The sequence below is a fragment of the Leucoraja erinacea genome, chromosome 22 (genome assembly GCF_028641065.1).
Source record: "Leucoraja erinacea ecotype New England chromosome 22, Leri_hhj_1, whole genome shotgun sequence".
In the NCBI taxonomy this organism is placed as follows: domain Eukaryota; kingdom Metazoa; phylum Chordata; class Chondrichthyes; order Rajiformes; family Rajidae; genus Leucoraja; species Leucoraja erinaceus.
In genome coordinates, this window is record NC_073398.1 from 22,519,188 (window position 1) to 22,534,883 (window position 15,696).

The 15,696-nt window shown below is 40.3% G+C and overlaps 1 long non-coding RNA gene across 1 annotated transcript in view; it reads left to right on the forward strand.

Moving 5' to 3' along the window:
- The first annotated feature begins 1,711 nt into the window (after nt 1-1,711).
- LOC129707793 (uncharacterized) overlaps nt 1,712-15,696 on the forward strand; it is a 30,375-nt gene continuing 16,390 nt past the window's right edge. The window contains exons 1-2 of the long non-coding RNA XR_008725236.1: nt 1,712-2,992; nt 11,586-11,664. This is a non-coding gene — a long non-coding RNA (uncharacterized LOC129707793). The remainder of the gene's footprint in view (nt 2,993-11,585; nt 11,665-15,696) is intronic.

Consider the following 15,696-nt stretch of genomic DNA (forward strand, 5'->3'; position numbering starts at 1 on the left):
CCGTACCACTCTATCATAAAATCCATCACACTGCTCATTCCAGCTGTCTGCCTAAACCCAGGCATACTTATTTGACATGGCTGAACCAACAGTTTCCTTTGGAATTGCCAGCTAGACCAGACTGATTCAGAAAAAAATATTTTCTTCTCTATTTTAGCAGAAGCATGACTGTATCTAAAATATTTCACAACGTAATTTCTCAATAGCAGTAGATCAGGATATTAACAAAGATATCAGTACCTCTTTTTATGTGCCTAATGAATAATAAGTATGAGATATGAGAAACCAGAATTTAAAAAGTCTCAAGTTAAATATTTCTTGTAACTACTGACATTTATATTCATAATTAGGATGAAAACTAAGCAAAAACGCTAACACAATGAAAGTGATCTCTTAAATTAACAGGGTGCTAAAACAGGTCATTAATCTTCTCCAAGATAACCATTTTAAGAGGAAGGCCAGTTAACGATAGGAACTGGATAGAAACCATTTCTATTTTGTATAATTCCAGCTGGAGAGGGTTAAACAATTTGAAACCAATAATGGGTCTCATACAGGCGGCGCGGTGGTGTAGCGGTAGAGCTACTGCCTTACAGCACCAGAGACCCAGGTTCGAATCTGACTACAGATGCTGTCTGTATGGAGTTTGTATGTTCTCAACGTGACCGCACCGGTTGTTGTCTGAGATCTTCGGTTTCCTCCCACACCCCACAGACGTACAGGTTTGTAGGTTAATTGGCTTGGTATAAATGTAAATTGTGCTGAGCGTGTGTAGGGTACTGTTAATGTGTGGTGATCGCTGGTCGGCGCGGACTCGGTGGTCCGAAGGGCCCGCTCCTGCGCTGTACCTTTAAAATAAACTAAACTCGCATTCAGACCAAATAATGAAAAAAGCTTGGATATAAAGAGTTGGTAAAAAAAATCAATGTGCAAATTTTAAATCTTAACATTATTTCAGTTATTTCTTAATTAGCCTAATATAGATGAGACTCCTATAAAATGTGACATATAATAAAATAGTTAATAATTTAACTAAATAGTAGTATAATAATAGTAAAATAATAGATAATATATATATATCCACACGGATTGGCTGCAGAGCATCACAGCTTTCCATGTCTTTATGAATAAATGGGGTAGATGTTTCATTAAGAAATAAACTAAATTCAGGCATGAATTATGCCATGCATCTTACAACTAATATTGTCACGTTATCTCAAATTTTATGTAGGAAAGATTGATATCAAGATAAATCCACTTGTCATTTGGGTCATGCACCCTTCTCTGTCACTTTAATAATTGATTCAGAAACACCCAAATTTTGTAGATAGAGATCTAATAAATCCTTGCCATCTGCGACAGGTTCTTGAAAATGATTGATAATAAAACTGAAAAAAAGTCTCGGTGTTTTCATCAGCACCATTTCTAAACCGCTCGGAAAGCAGAGGAACAATCTTTTGGGCTTTTTGTTTGAAACATTACTTAAACAACAACTCCTCTCAGCTCAACGTTAAGTGCCGAGAAATAACTCTCAATGAGAGAAATTAGGAGGAGTAACCAAAAGCTCACTTTGAGATCACTTTAATCAATGTTTTTTTAGCATTTTTGGAGATGGAATGCTTAGTTTTCGTACTGAATATTATTATAAATGTCAGTAGTCACAAGAAATATTTAACTTGAGTCTTTTAAAATTCTGGTTTCTCATGTCTCATACTTATTACTCATTAGACACATAAAGAAATGGATTGTGAAAAACATGTCAAAGAAAATGGGAGGCGTACGATGCAGATTAATTTAAAACTCCAGATTCTTGTGTAGAAGCTGATGGCAATACTGTTAACATAGAAACATGGACATCAGGAACATGAGCATGGTTGTACGTATTCAGAACTAGCTTGCTGCTAGAAAACAGAGGGTTGTGGTGGAAGGACAATATTCAGGGCTAGATATTCTATGGTCAGTGGAGTTGTGCAGTGATCTGTATTAAAACCTCTGCTGTTTGTGATATATATAAATGAGTTGGACGTAAATGTAGATGGTTTGGTTTGTGAGTTTGCAGATGAGACCAAGATTTCTGGGATGACAAAGTATACAGTGGGATTATAGACCAGCTACAGAAAGGGATGGAAATATTTTGCAAATGGAGTTTAATCCGAGCAAGTATGAGATTTGCACAATGGGAGATCAAATGTAATGGAAAAATATACAATTAATGGCATGACACTTACCAACATTGATGTACAAAGGGATTTTGAGGTCTAAGTCAATAAGTCCCTGAAAGTGGCAACGCAAGTAAATAGAGTGGTTCAAGTTCAACTTCACATTTATTGCCACATGCACCAATGGGTACAGTGAAATTTGAGTTACCATACAGCCATACGAATAAAAATAATGCAATACACAATAGAGTTTAACCTAAACATCCACCACAGCAGAATCAATGTTTCTCACTTTGATGGAAAGCAATAAAGTTCAGTCACTTCCTCTTTGTTCACCCATGGTCGGGGCCTTTGAACCCTCTGCAGTCACCGCTAGGGATGGCCTGATGTACTGGACCTCTCGCCGGGATGATCAAAACTCCGGTGTTGGAACGGAGGAACACACTCTGCGGCTTAGAGTTTCCAAATCAGCCGCTTCTTACAGAGACCGCGGCTTCCGAAGTCCACAGACCGAGCTGGGCGAGCTACAACACTGGCGATCCCCAGCAAGGGATCGCCTCGCTCCGCGATGTTAAAGTCAGCGCCGCGCCTGCCGCTAGAACCTCCACAAACCACAGCTCCACAGTATTAAAGTCAGCAGGCCCAACACTCCAACACTGGCGATCCCCGGCAAGGAATCGCCCTGCTCTGTGATGGTAATTCAGCTCTGCGCCTGCTACTGAGCTCTGGGCTGGTCTCCGGTAGGAAAGGTCGCGCCAATCCAGTTGGTAGGCCGCGAGGGGAAGGGGAGGGGGTGAAGATGCGGCACAGAGAAAAGACGCATCTCTGTCCAGGTAAGTGACTGAGGGTGCTGAGAGGGGGGGGGAAGGGAGGGGGAGGGGTGGAGGTGAAGGGAGGGGGAGGGGAAGGGAGGGTGGGGAGGAGGATATGGGGTTATAGCAAGGGGATAGGGGAGGAGGGGAGGGGAGAGGGGAAGGGGGTTTAGGGGAGGGCAGGAGGGGCTGTGGGAGAGGAAGGGGGTGGTGAGTTCCTGGAACACGCTGCCGGGGGAGGTGGTTGAGGCAGATACAATAGTTGCATTTAAGAGACTTTTGTATAGACATATGGATATGGAGGGATATGGAGTATGTGAAGGCAGATAAGGGTTGGCCTTGGCATCATGTTTGGCATAGACATTGTGGGCTAAAGGCCCTGTTCTTGTTTTGCACTGTTCTATGAAAGGGCCATTCAGCTCTTTGGTTTTGTTCCACCATTCAATATGATCGTGGGCAATCATCCAAATTCATTGCCCTGTTGTTACGTTCTCCTCATACATCTTCATTTCTTTAACCATTAATACTGTTTTGAATTCCTCTGTGAAATAAATGTGAATTAATTGTCTTCTCTGGTGGAGAATTTCACAGGTTTGCCGCTTGTTGACATTTTCTTCATCTGAATCTGAAATGGCCTACTCTTTATCTTAAGGCTGGTTCTAGACTTACCCACCAACACGAACATCTTTCCACCATTTGGTTTGTCCAACTCCATTGCCCTGTAACTGTAGGATTATCAGTAGGTAATTCTCCAATGTGAAGCCATCCTTAACCTTACCTATGTTTTTCTGTTTAATAACTAGCTTGATAAATAATGTACGTCATTCTGGGGCACAAATGAAATTGATGCAAAATTTACCTATTTTACAGTTGACATACTAACAAAGTCACCAGGCATAAATATTAAAACATACCGGTAAATATATTTTTCCGCCTGCAGCATATTTTCCTTAAGTTGTTAATTAAGCGTACATTGTAACACAATATTGTCACAGTGTATTTTGGCACATTATATTAATGTGTCCACCCAAGCGATGTAAACTGCATACACTGGCCACTTCTATTCCCCTTCAAACATTGGCAATGCTATACAATTACACACAGTAACATATTCAGCTTGTACTTGTCACTTGCAGTAACACTTAGCATCTTGTGAAAAGCACAACTTGAACAGACAAGTATAATTATTTCATTCATTTTTCTCTCAAAGAAACCAGGAAATGCCAAACAATGAATTTAATCTGGACATGTTTGCAGATGACAAGAAAATAAATCGTAAACTATGAAGATGATTATCATGAATTACAGCGGGATCTTGGCCAGCTAAGCAAGTAAGCTGAGGAATGGTTAATGGAGTTTAATTCAGATAAGTGTGAGGTGTTGTATTTTGGGAAGTCAAACTGGGACAGGACCCCCACAATGATTATTGGGGCCCTGGGGATCACATGGTACCAGTGCATAGTTCCCTGAAAGTGGTGTCACAGGTTAGGGGGGTGAAGGAGGCTTTTGGCACGTTGGCCTTCATCAGTTAGGGAACTGAGTATGTAAGTTGGGATGTTCTGTTACAGTAGACAAAACATTGGTGAGGGTACATTTGGAGCAATGTGTTCAGTTTTGGTTACCCTGCTATAAGAAAGGTGCCATTATGCTTGATGGCTCAAGCTTCGATGTGGCATTGTGGTCCGCATGGACAGGTTGGGCAGAAGGTCACATCTCATATGAAGAAAGACTGGATAGACTCGGCTTGTACTCACTAGAATTTAGAAGATTGAGGGGGGATCTTATAGAAACTTACAAAATTCTTAAGGGGTTGGACAGGCTAGATGCAGGAAGATTGTTCCCAATGTTGCGGAAGTCCAGAACAAGGGGTCACAGTTTAAGGATAAAGGGGAAATCTTTTAGGACTGAGATGAGAAAAATATCTTTTACACAGAGAGTGGTGAATCTCTGGAATTCTCTGCCACAGAATGTAGTTGAGGCCAGTTCATTGGCTATATTTAAGAGGGAGTTAGATGTGGCCCTTGTGGCTAAAGGGATCAGGGGGTATGGAGAGAAAGCAGGTACAGGATACTGAGTTGGATGATCAGCCATGATCATATTGAATGGCGGTGCAGGCTCGAAGGGCCGAATGGCCTACCCCTGCACCTATTTTCTATGTTTCTATGTTTCTATCTCCATGATGTTGATTCTGTGACTGTTAATGTATTTTTACACTTTCCAATCATTTTTTTTAATGTGAGAGTGTTCAAGGCAATTAAAAAAAAATCAGAGATTTCAAAGGGGGCGGGGGCTGGAAATAGAAACAGATTGAATAAAATATGTATTTCATGAGTGGAATATAGTAGATTTTAAAAATTATTTTAGAATCAAACCTGGTGCACGTCTAGGATGTTTGCTTAGACATCTGCACAACATCAACAATACAAGGAATTAATTAATGCCTTCAAAAAGCAGAAGTTGAGTGACCACATGCCAGTTTTCACTGGAGTTAGCAGCTTCTAATTCCTGGCCATTTACAGCTCAGATGACCTGTCCTGGACCCAACACATGAATGTGATCTTGAAGAAAGTGCATTTGCACCTCTACCTCCTTAGAAGTTTAAAGAGATTTTCATGTCACCAAATACTCTAACCAACTTCAACAAAAGCACTGCAGGAAGTAACCTGTCTGGATGCATCATGGCCTGGTAGACAATCATAACACACAGGAACTCAAGTGGTTGCAGTGTGCAGTGACTGAGCCCAGTCCATCATAGACACCTCACTCCCCAACACCAAAATTGTCTACCTGAGGCACTGCCTCAAGAAAATGGCATCCAACATCAAGGATCCTCACCATCCAGGCCATGGTCTCTTTGTGCTTTACTGATGGCAGGAGGTACAGAAACCTGAAGTCCTACAGCATCAGGTTCTTGAACCAACCTGTACAATCCTAATCCTAGCCCAGCCCCTAAACCATAATTACCACCTCTTCTACTACCATGAACTTGCTTTCTAATTGTGTTTTGCATAATGTCTTATTTTTTTGCAAGTTTTTTTCTTTCCATTGTATTGATGAAGTTATATGTAATTTGTGTATAATTTGTTCTTGTGTGTTTATTTGACTCTATGTACCTGTGATGCTGCTGCAAGCAAGATCTTCATTGGACCCGCACCGGACCGTACTGGTGAGTATGACAATATACTCGGCCTGACCTGACAAGCCCATTAAAAAAAAAAGAAATACTGAATGTTTCCACAATTATAGATCTGTTCCTTTTCGATGCCACCTTTAACCTTTAAATGGACAGATGATGAATATATTCAGTTTGAAATTGAAACCGTCAATTTAAAACACCTTTGTTCAACTTTCATTGTTCATAATCACAACTTTGCAAGTTCATAAATAGTGATTGATATCACTGACTTCAGAGCAGAATCCAAATCCTACAGTGGGAAATGTTTTACACTTCCTGAAAGATAAAACTTAAATGTTCTTAAAGCTGATATACTCACCCAGAAAAACACTTGCAATATCACTAGCATTTAGATACATATATAATGTCTTCATTTTTGCTCGCTAATATCTCGGTTTGTTCCGCAGCTACAGATTACAGATAATGGCTCAATTGAACATCCTTCAGTAGTATAGTAAGTAGGAGAGAAGATAATATCAACCTCACCAACTGTATATTTCAATACTCACAAAGCCCACACTTACAATAGTATTTATCTTGTTTAATAGCTCTTGTGCTCAGGGTCATTAGAATGCTCTCTGCTCCTTCAGTTGTGCATTCGTCTTCAAATGTAATTTTTCAAAATCTCTTCTATAACCAGCTGTACTTGCACTTCCAGAAATTAATAGATACATTATTTAGATGAGAATTCTTAAAATAAATATAAACAATAAACATTTCTTGAAATAAACATTAGATGTGACTGAGAATTGCACATCACTTTTATACTGTTATTCCTTTGTTATTGAAGGAAAGTGAACATTATGGTAGAGGCATAGCAATCAAACTTGGCATTAATGTATTCATCTCATGAGATTCACTTGCATATTATGATGCATTGCAAGGTTTGCAAAAACAGACATATGAAGGTCAATTTTATTTGTCTGATTGAAAGAAACTAAATAGGTGGGGGTGTGGGTAGTAAAAATTGAAAATATTAAAGCCCAGCCAAGATCTTATTAATTGCTAACAAATTTGAGTTCTTAACTTTCATGATTATACCACTGGTAATAGGGCCACTTAAAACAGGTGGAAATTTTCTACATTTACACAAATTAGGCTAACATGATTAGGACCCCAATGAACATTTAACCTGGACAAGGTTGATCTCACCTTGTTTTGCCTGCTATGTAGAATAAATTCTACAAGCTTGGGAAGAACTAGAAATAATAGGATTGCTTCATCAGATCCCCATATGTCAGCCTTGCTTGGGAGGACCCTGCTTTCCTCCAACAGGATCCTCCAGATAACTTATTCCATTGGCAATTGCCAGATGTGCAGTGGATAAAGGCCACACAATCTTCACCTTTCAACAACACTTCAATGCTTTCTTCATGTCCACAGTGGGCAGATTGTAGGCCAGCAGTTTTTGTGAAGTCCGATGATTGTCTCTGCTTGGCTGCAAACACTGCAGTTGAATGCCATAAGAAAACTTGGTCCAAGTTCAAAATCTACCACTTTTCTTAATTAATTCGAAAGTTGTTATGAAACTTTCTCATCAAACTTTTTCCTGTTAGACTATTTTCATCAAACCGCTGTACAATTTATAACTTCCATGTTAAGATTTAGCAATAAGTCATTTCAGGTCAGACGGCGTGATGTGCTCTAGGCAATTGATAGAAATGGACAACAATTCTATAAACTATCTTTTCTTCTGCACAACATCCAACAAACAAAGGACGTACACGTTAGACTGGCAGGAACATCATTGAAATATTAATTTGAAAGGAAGGGATGTATTTCACAACAATATTTGCAAGATAGCCACTTGAAATAGATATCCACGAGGCTACAGTGAGGATACTGGAAGCAGCACAGATGAATCATTATACACTGACAATATCGGAGAGGCCATTGGATGGAATTGCATTCGATGCCAAAATACAAGAATGTTATACTGCTTCTTCTTGAAGGAAATACTTCAACAAAGATGAGGAGGAGCAGTGCAGAAGTTATTTAATGCAGCAGTTAGCCCGGAGCAGTTAGCGCAGTATGCCAGCTTCCAGTGGTGTATGAATGGTGGGAAAACACTAGCGAAATAGTCTTTAGGAGCGCCCATGTTGGAAGAGGCGAAGTGCTTCGTTGAGGATAAAGCCAGTAAAGTCTGATCAGTAGTCCGAGGATCTCCAATGAGGTAGATGGTAGGAATTAGGAATAGTCAGCATGGTTTTGTGCAAGGGATATTGTGTCTCACAAATTTGATTGAGTTATTTGAAGAAGTAACTAAGAAGGTTGAAGAGGGCAGGGTCATAGATGTTGACTTCAACAAGATTTACACTGGGATCTTGAACATCTGGGCATGTGGGCAGGGAATGGCAAACAGAGGTTAATTCAAATAAGTGTAGGGTGTTGCATTTTGGGAGGTCAAACCACACTAGGTTCTTCATAGTGAGGGTAGGGCCCTGTGAAATTATGTAGAGCAGAGGTGCACAAGTACAGATGAACAAGGAGTACAAGCACATAGTTCTCTCAAAGTGGAGTCACAGGTAGATATAGTGGTGAAAAAGGCTTTTGGCATGTTGGTCTTCATCAGTCAAGGCATTGAGTATAGAAATTGGGACATTATGGTACAGGTGTACAAGACGTTGGTGAGGCCGCATTTGGAATACAGGATTGTGTTCAACCTTGGTCACCCTGCTCAAGGGAAGATGACATAAGCTGAAAGGAATACAGAGAAAATTTACAAGGATGGAACCATGGCTCGAGGGACCGAGCTATTGGGAGATGTGAGGCAGGCTAGAATTTTATTCCTTGGAGCGCACAAGGTAAAGGGTTGATCTTGCAGAGATCATAAGGAAAATGGATAGGATAGATGCACAGAGTCTTGTTCTTAAGGTAGGGGGAACCAAGAAATAGAAGGTAGAGGTTTAAGGTGAGAGCGGAAAGATTTAAAAGGAAGCTAAGGGGCAACCATTGCACACAGAGGCTGGTGAGTATATGGAACAAGCTACCAGAATAAGTAGTTGAGGCAGGTACAATAATAACATTTGAAAGCAAATACATGGGTATGAAAGATTTAGAGGGATATGGCCAAACATGGGTAAATTGGACTAGCTTAAATAGAACATCTTGGTTGGCATGTTGAGCCAAAGAGCCTGTTCTGGTTCTGTATGACTCTGACTCCATGAACGTTATGTGAAAAGTTACTTAAAAAACATTGAGTAGGTAATTAATTCTCAAATGTTTTAGCATTGTATACAAATATTTTAATTTAAGAATTTCTATAATCCCCTTAAATTATTTCCCACAAATACAAACATACACAAAAATGAAACAACATAATTAGATTTGCCAGACCAGATGTTGCTAATACCTCCACTATATTTCTAGCTCTTACAGTCATTTCAGCGGCGTAATGTTTAAATTACCAGACTAATGTTCCAGAGGCCTGGACTAACAATCCAGTAGGGCAAATTCAAATCTAGAGAGTTTGAATTCAGTTAATGAAATAATCTCTGTCCTTCATGTTGAGAACCTGCCCTGCGTGGTCTGGTTTATACGCGTCTCCATTTCCAGAGCAATTTTGGCGATTTATAACTGCATCAATCAACAGTTCAGAATGACTCACAGCCCAATCAATCTTTCAAATTCCTTGCGAACATCTGGGAACAAGTGTCTAAATTAGAAAAGCTGTTTCACAGACATGTCAAACAACAGACAGACATAGTCATACTTACAGAGCCATACGCTTCTACAAAATCCAATGTTCAAGATTCCTCCATCATAATCCCCAAATATGTCCTATTCCATCAGAAGCACAGATACATCATGGGCAGTAATCAGTGTTATACTGTTATACAGACAGGCAGAGCCTTAGGTTGAAAGGAGTGGCATTGAAAGTCCTGAAGAACCACATTCAACCTCATCTGCAAAAATAATTGATGGGTGATTATCATCTAAGGCCTTCCTCCTCTGATGAATTAGAACTCCTCCATGTTGACTAGCACTTGGAAGAAACCCTGAGAGTGTCAAAGGCACAACATTTGTCTAGCTGGGAAATTTGATGCCCATCTCAAAGACCAGCTCTGAAGTACTACTATTCACTGAGTCATGAAGAACGTGACTATGTTTTACTAGAGTTCCTGAGAGAACCAATACAGGTTGTAAAGTCAGATAGTTTTGTCCAAAATATCTATAGAGGTGCACCTGTTTATGACATATTTGTAAAACCATACAAGATACAGTCAAATTCTCTCAACATAAAATGGCCTCCATTATATTGTGTGGCACTATCATTGTTTTAAATCAGTTATGTTTAAAACTAAATCAGCAGCTTAAAATTAGACATTAAGTCCCTTTGGCGATCAGTGACAGCAGAATTATATTCTACATCAGTCTAAAACAACATGACTGATATATCACTTAATCGACCAATAATTTCAAGCCAGGAGACTAATGGTGGTTTAATGAGGACAATAGAAGCAGCACCAGACATACCTGAGAATAAAGTGTCAATCTGGGAAAACGGCAATACATGGTAACATACATACTAAACACTATTTAACCTAAGTCAGATTCAATGAATCAGATCAAAGCCCTGGAGTACTGCCAAATCCAGTTGCAAAAGATGGTCGACAATTAAACAGATACTGCTGTCGGGTCCAGCATGTGTCTTAGATACAGGGTAGAGGTACTTGCAGCCAACATCAGTCAAAAATGCCAAGTAGACAATGCCCTCTTCTGAAATGCCATCATCGTAGAAATCAGGCTGCAGTCAATTTAATTCACTATAGTATATCTGAGATAAAAAAAGGTTGCGAGCACTAAGAACAGACACCACCAGCAGCTTAAAGTATAGGCATGTAGTCTTGCACTCCAGCCAAACCTCTCATCACACTTCTAGCCAAACTAGTTGCAGGATGGCACCTATCCAACAATGTTGTAAAATGCCCAAGTACATCTGAGACACAAACAAAACAGAAGAAATCAAATCATTACCACCAATCAGTTTTCTCTCAAACACCAGAAATATGATGGGAAATCCTATTAAGCAGCACCTTACCAATGACCTGTTCAGTGATGTTCAGTTTAGGATTCACCAGGATCACGTGGCTCCATATGTCACCAACCATGAATCAAAGAGCTGAATTTCAGAAACAGGATAATAGCGACTGCCCGTGACATCGGAGCAGAGCTTGACCAGAAACTACTCTAATGGTTGTAATCATATGGTGTGTGAAGAAAAATGTTTGTGTTTGTTGAAGTCAATCAGCCCAATCCCAGGATATTGCTACAGACTATTTTATTAAGCCCATCCATCTTCAGCTAGAATGGTAACGACCTTAAGGTCAAATGAAAATCAAAACCTTGTGGATGCTGGAAGTCAGAAATAAAAACAAAAAATGCACAAAACATTCAGCAGTTCACATTAATTCTGCTTCTCTTTCCATCTCCCCACAGGTGCTACTTGACCTGCTGTGAGTCTCCGGCAATTTTATTACCTTAAAACCCAAATTGAAGATCTTCACTCATAGTACAGGTATACAATTTTAAATTCCATTTGTTACTTCTCAGGAAATGAAGCAGCCCTACATGTAGCAAGACCTTGATAAATTCGATACGTGAGCCAATACATGGCAAGTTTCATTTGCTACATCATTTACTACTTCATTCAATCTAAAGCAATCATCTAAATAATTAAATTAAAGAGCAATTTTTCAATCATTTTTACTTTCAATAAGTCTTATTGCGCTGGGCAACAACACACAAGTGTGGGTCAGTGACTGCCTCCAGTAAGATAGAGTTTAATAGTCTGCACACCAACCACGAAATGCACCACAGTTACAGGGCTGGGCCATTCCTAAACAGTACATCCTGGGTACCTCCTACACTCAAGACTTCTGCCTCCAAGAAGTATAAGACAACAGATATATTGGAATACCATACTTGCAAGGTCTCCTCTATTATAGGGGATATATTTTTTTCTTCATGATCACTTGATCCAAATTCAGAAACATTCAACTGTCTATGGAAGTACTTTCACTAGGAGAACTACGGTGGTTGAAGGAGATATTCTGAAAGGCAATTAGGGATGAGGTACAAACGCTTGCCAGTAATGCCCATTATTCTATAGATTAACAAATTAAAAGAATACTTACATATTTTTAAACATTATTCCTGCAGCACCAGGCCATTATTTGCATTCAATTGTCATCAATTATCTAGATAATTAAATTAAAGAGCACTTTTTCAATCATCATTATTATTTAAAATCATTTCTATTGCACTGGGCCACAGGACAGTTTCAAAATGGATTTATAAGTGGATGAAAAACATTACAACGGCTTAAGAGAACATTTTGCATGTCTGAGGAAATCTCAGCAGGATGTCTCCTTTAATGATTCGGTAGGACGTTCATTAGTGCAAAGCTCTATACTGCTTCAGAATAGAACTTTCACCAGTAATGTAACTAGCTTCAACACAAAGCACTTAGTTGAACTGATCAGTGGCATACTGACAACATGACACAACTGTTTTAATCGTTGTTCTGGCAGCCATGCTAAACTTTAACTCAGCTGTGTGTTTCTCATGAGACTGCCACATAGTTAGATAAAGGTTCGCATTGCTAGGATGCCAAGAGGTTTTTCATTAGTTTGAGCTCGCAAAACAGATCGCAATGACTAATTATATTTGTTGTTTCAGACAAGGTAAAGAAAGATGGCATATTCTGCTATTGTAAGGAAGGTGTTTCCCTGCTCTGAATAAAAATGGCAAAAATGCCAAATTGTGTTAAATTTAACAAACTTAATGAACAAGATTGCTCTTGTCCACACTTTCCTGGAAAAATACATTTGTAGACTGCATACCCTCCTAGATTTGAAAACTAGACCTAGACCTCAAAGATAAAGATCTGAAAACCTTGATGGTGGATTCCTTCCTGTCTTACCATAGTGGCACTCCCACTGCCACAGCCAATACCTTACAGATGGAAGAATGGTACTGGAGCTTCGTAAGAAGCACGCAAGATAACCCAATTGCACTCCATTTACAGAAGGATGGTATCCAGAGCAATTGCTTCGAACATGAAATATAACTGAAGATAGACACAAAAAGCTGGAATAACTCACAGGCAGCATCTCTGGAGATGCTCTCTGGAGATGCTGCCTGTCCCGCTGAGTTATTCCAACTTTTTGTGTCTATCTTCGGTTTAAAACTAACGTCTGCAGTTCCTTCCTACATTTGAAATATAACTGGTTCAGGTATTATGTCCACTTCAAAGAATGGTCAATGGCTAAGAGCTTCTCCCTTGCTCCACCAGAAACCTGTAAAAGTAGCAGGATTCACAAGAAGCCTCATGCATGCAAATGAAGTAAACATGAAAGTTTTAAAATTTATGTTTCACCTTGAGCAAGTATTCGGCCCAATCAGGTTGGAATCGTATCATTTTGGGAAATCACCAATTGCCAATCTAATTGGATTTACATTTTCATCCTAATCTGCTTGATGCCTGTTTTGATCAAGTATCACTCACATTGAGTGTACCTCTGGAGCAAAGCACAAAGCACAAAAGCCTAAACATCTCAGTGTTGTCTTTTTTTTTAATATTAATTTTGTATATCTACAATTGTTAATGAATCAGCTGTACCTAGACTTCATAATAATAATAATAATAATAAATTTTATTTTCGGGCGCCTTTCAAATCTCAAGGACACCTTACAAAGATTAACAGAAGAGAAAAAAACATATAGTCGGAGAAAAATAAATAATAAGGACATCATCAATATACAAATTAAAGATAGAAATCGCTCCAAAGACACAAAATCAAAAATCATTATGTGAAGAGAGAGCAGCGGCAGCTAAAGCGCGCCAGCGTCCACTCTCCCTTCCGACAGCCATCTTGGACACAGACTAACATAGTAACTACATACAAAAAAATCATCCCCCCACAGTGGTTACCACTGTGAGGGAAGGCACAGAGTCCAGTCCCCAACACCAGTTCTCCCAAAAGTCAGGCCTATTGAGGCCACCGCTATTGCCTCTACGGAGGCCCGATGTTCCTGGCCGTTCTGGCCGGGTGGAGTTGCCCCGGCGTCGGGAGAGTCCTCACAGCGGCTGGGCCACCTGGAACGGCTGCTTCCTAGCAGGGGATTGTCGGCTTCCGAAGCCGACAGGGACGCACCGGGTTGGAGCTCCCAGGCTCCCGATGTTAAAGTCGGCGTCGCCCGCTCAGCTCCACAGACCCGCAGCCCGGAGGTGTTGAACACGGCGGTCACAGCTCACTGGAGCTCCAGCGCGTCGATCCAGCGCGGCGACCCAGGCAAGGCATCGCCCGCTCCGCTCCACGATAGCGCTCCAGCGCTGTGCCGCCAACGAAGCCGAGGTGCTGGGCGGTCCCCGCCAGGAAACGGCGCTCCAAGCCCGCTGGTAGGCCATGAGGACGGGTCGACGGGCAGCCCGGAGAAAAAGCTGCCTCCACCGACCAGGTAGGGACCTAGAAGTAAGGTTACCTCCTTCCCCCTACATTAAGAAGTTCATTTCTCCTACAAACGAAAAACAAGACTTACTAAAAAAACGAAAAAAAAATTGATTAAACGGACGGCTGCTGGTTAGCAGCCGTTCCCCTAGATGGCTCCTCCTCCCGATGCCAGCCACAAAAGAAAGAAACAAATAAAGTCTTAATATAACCATTGGGAGACATTTGAACAGGTTTACAAGCATTGAGATGTGTTAGAACTGCCCCAGGCACTATTATTATTATGATGCATCTATAGCTGTAGTATCGAGCAATTTCCTTACAGATACAGATAATTACAGAATTCCAGACAAACTGCCTGGTTGGTTTAGCCATTGAATTCCATAGCTACTTCGGCAACTGAAAGCCTGATGCAGGCTGATTAAATTAAAGCTTACATACTCAGGGGATATATTTGAGTTCTGAAGGGAAACACTAATAGCATTTGCTGCTGATACACTGGAACAACATTCCAGCAATAAAGCTAATTTGTTTGAATAGTATTCTGCAACCTGTCTTTATTTTAGTTCACTGACCAGGAAGCTATCCCATTGTTCAGTAGACTGGGCAGACACTGAGACCATCTAAACATCCTGAACCCAGGTGTTGTCTGCGTGGAGTCTGCAGGTTTTCCCTGTGACTTTGTGGGATTCCCGTATTGTCACGTGTACCGAGGTACAGTGAAAAGCATTTGAAATTGTCACTATTTGATTTATAGAATACAGAAATATCAAATCATGTGATCAGAAACACTTTCATTTCATTCTTTCACTCAAATATAAATTAATTACTTTTTGTTTATGATGTTTTGACTTCAAAGCTTTTGTTTAGGGTAGAGATAGAGCATGGAAAACATGCCCTTCGGCCCACCAAGTCTGCACCGACCAGCGATCCCCACACATTAACACTACCCTAGTGCAGCGACAGAGATTACACTGGTGTAGCGACATCACGGTAATGTCAAACTTCTGCTCTCCCAACCTAGAATCCTTCTTTATAAACTGCAAACCCTTCTACTCTCCAAAAGAATTTAACACTTTTATTCACGCTGGAGTTAA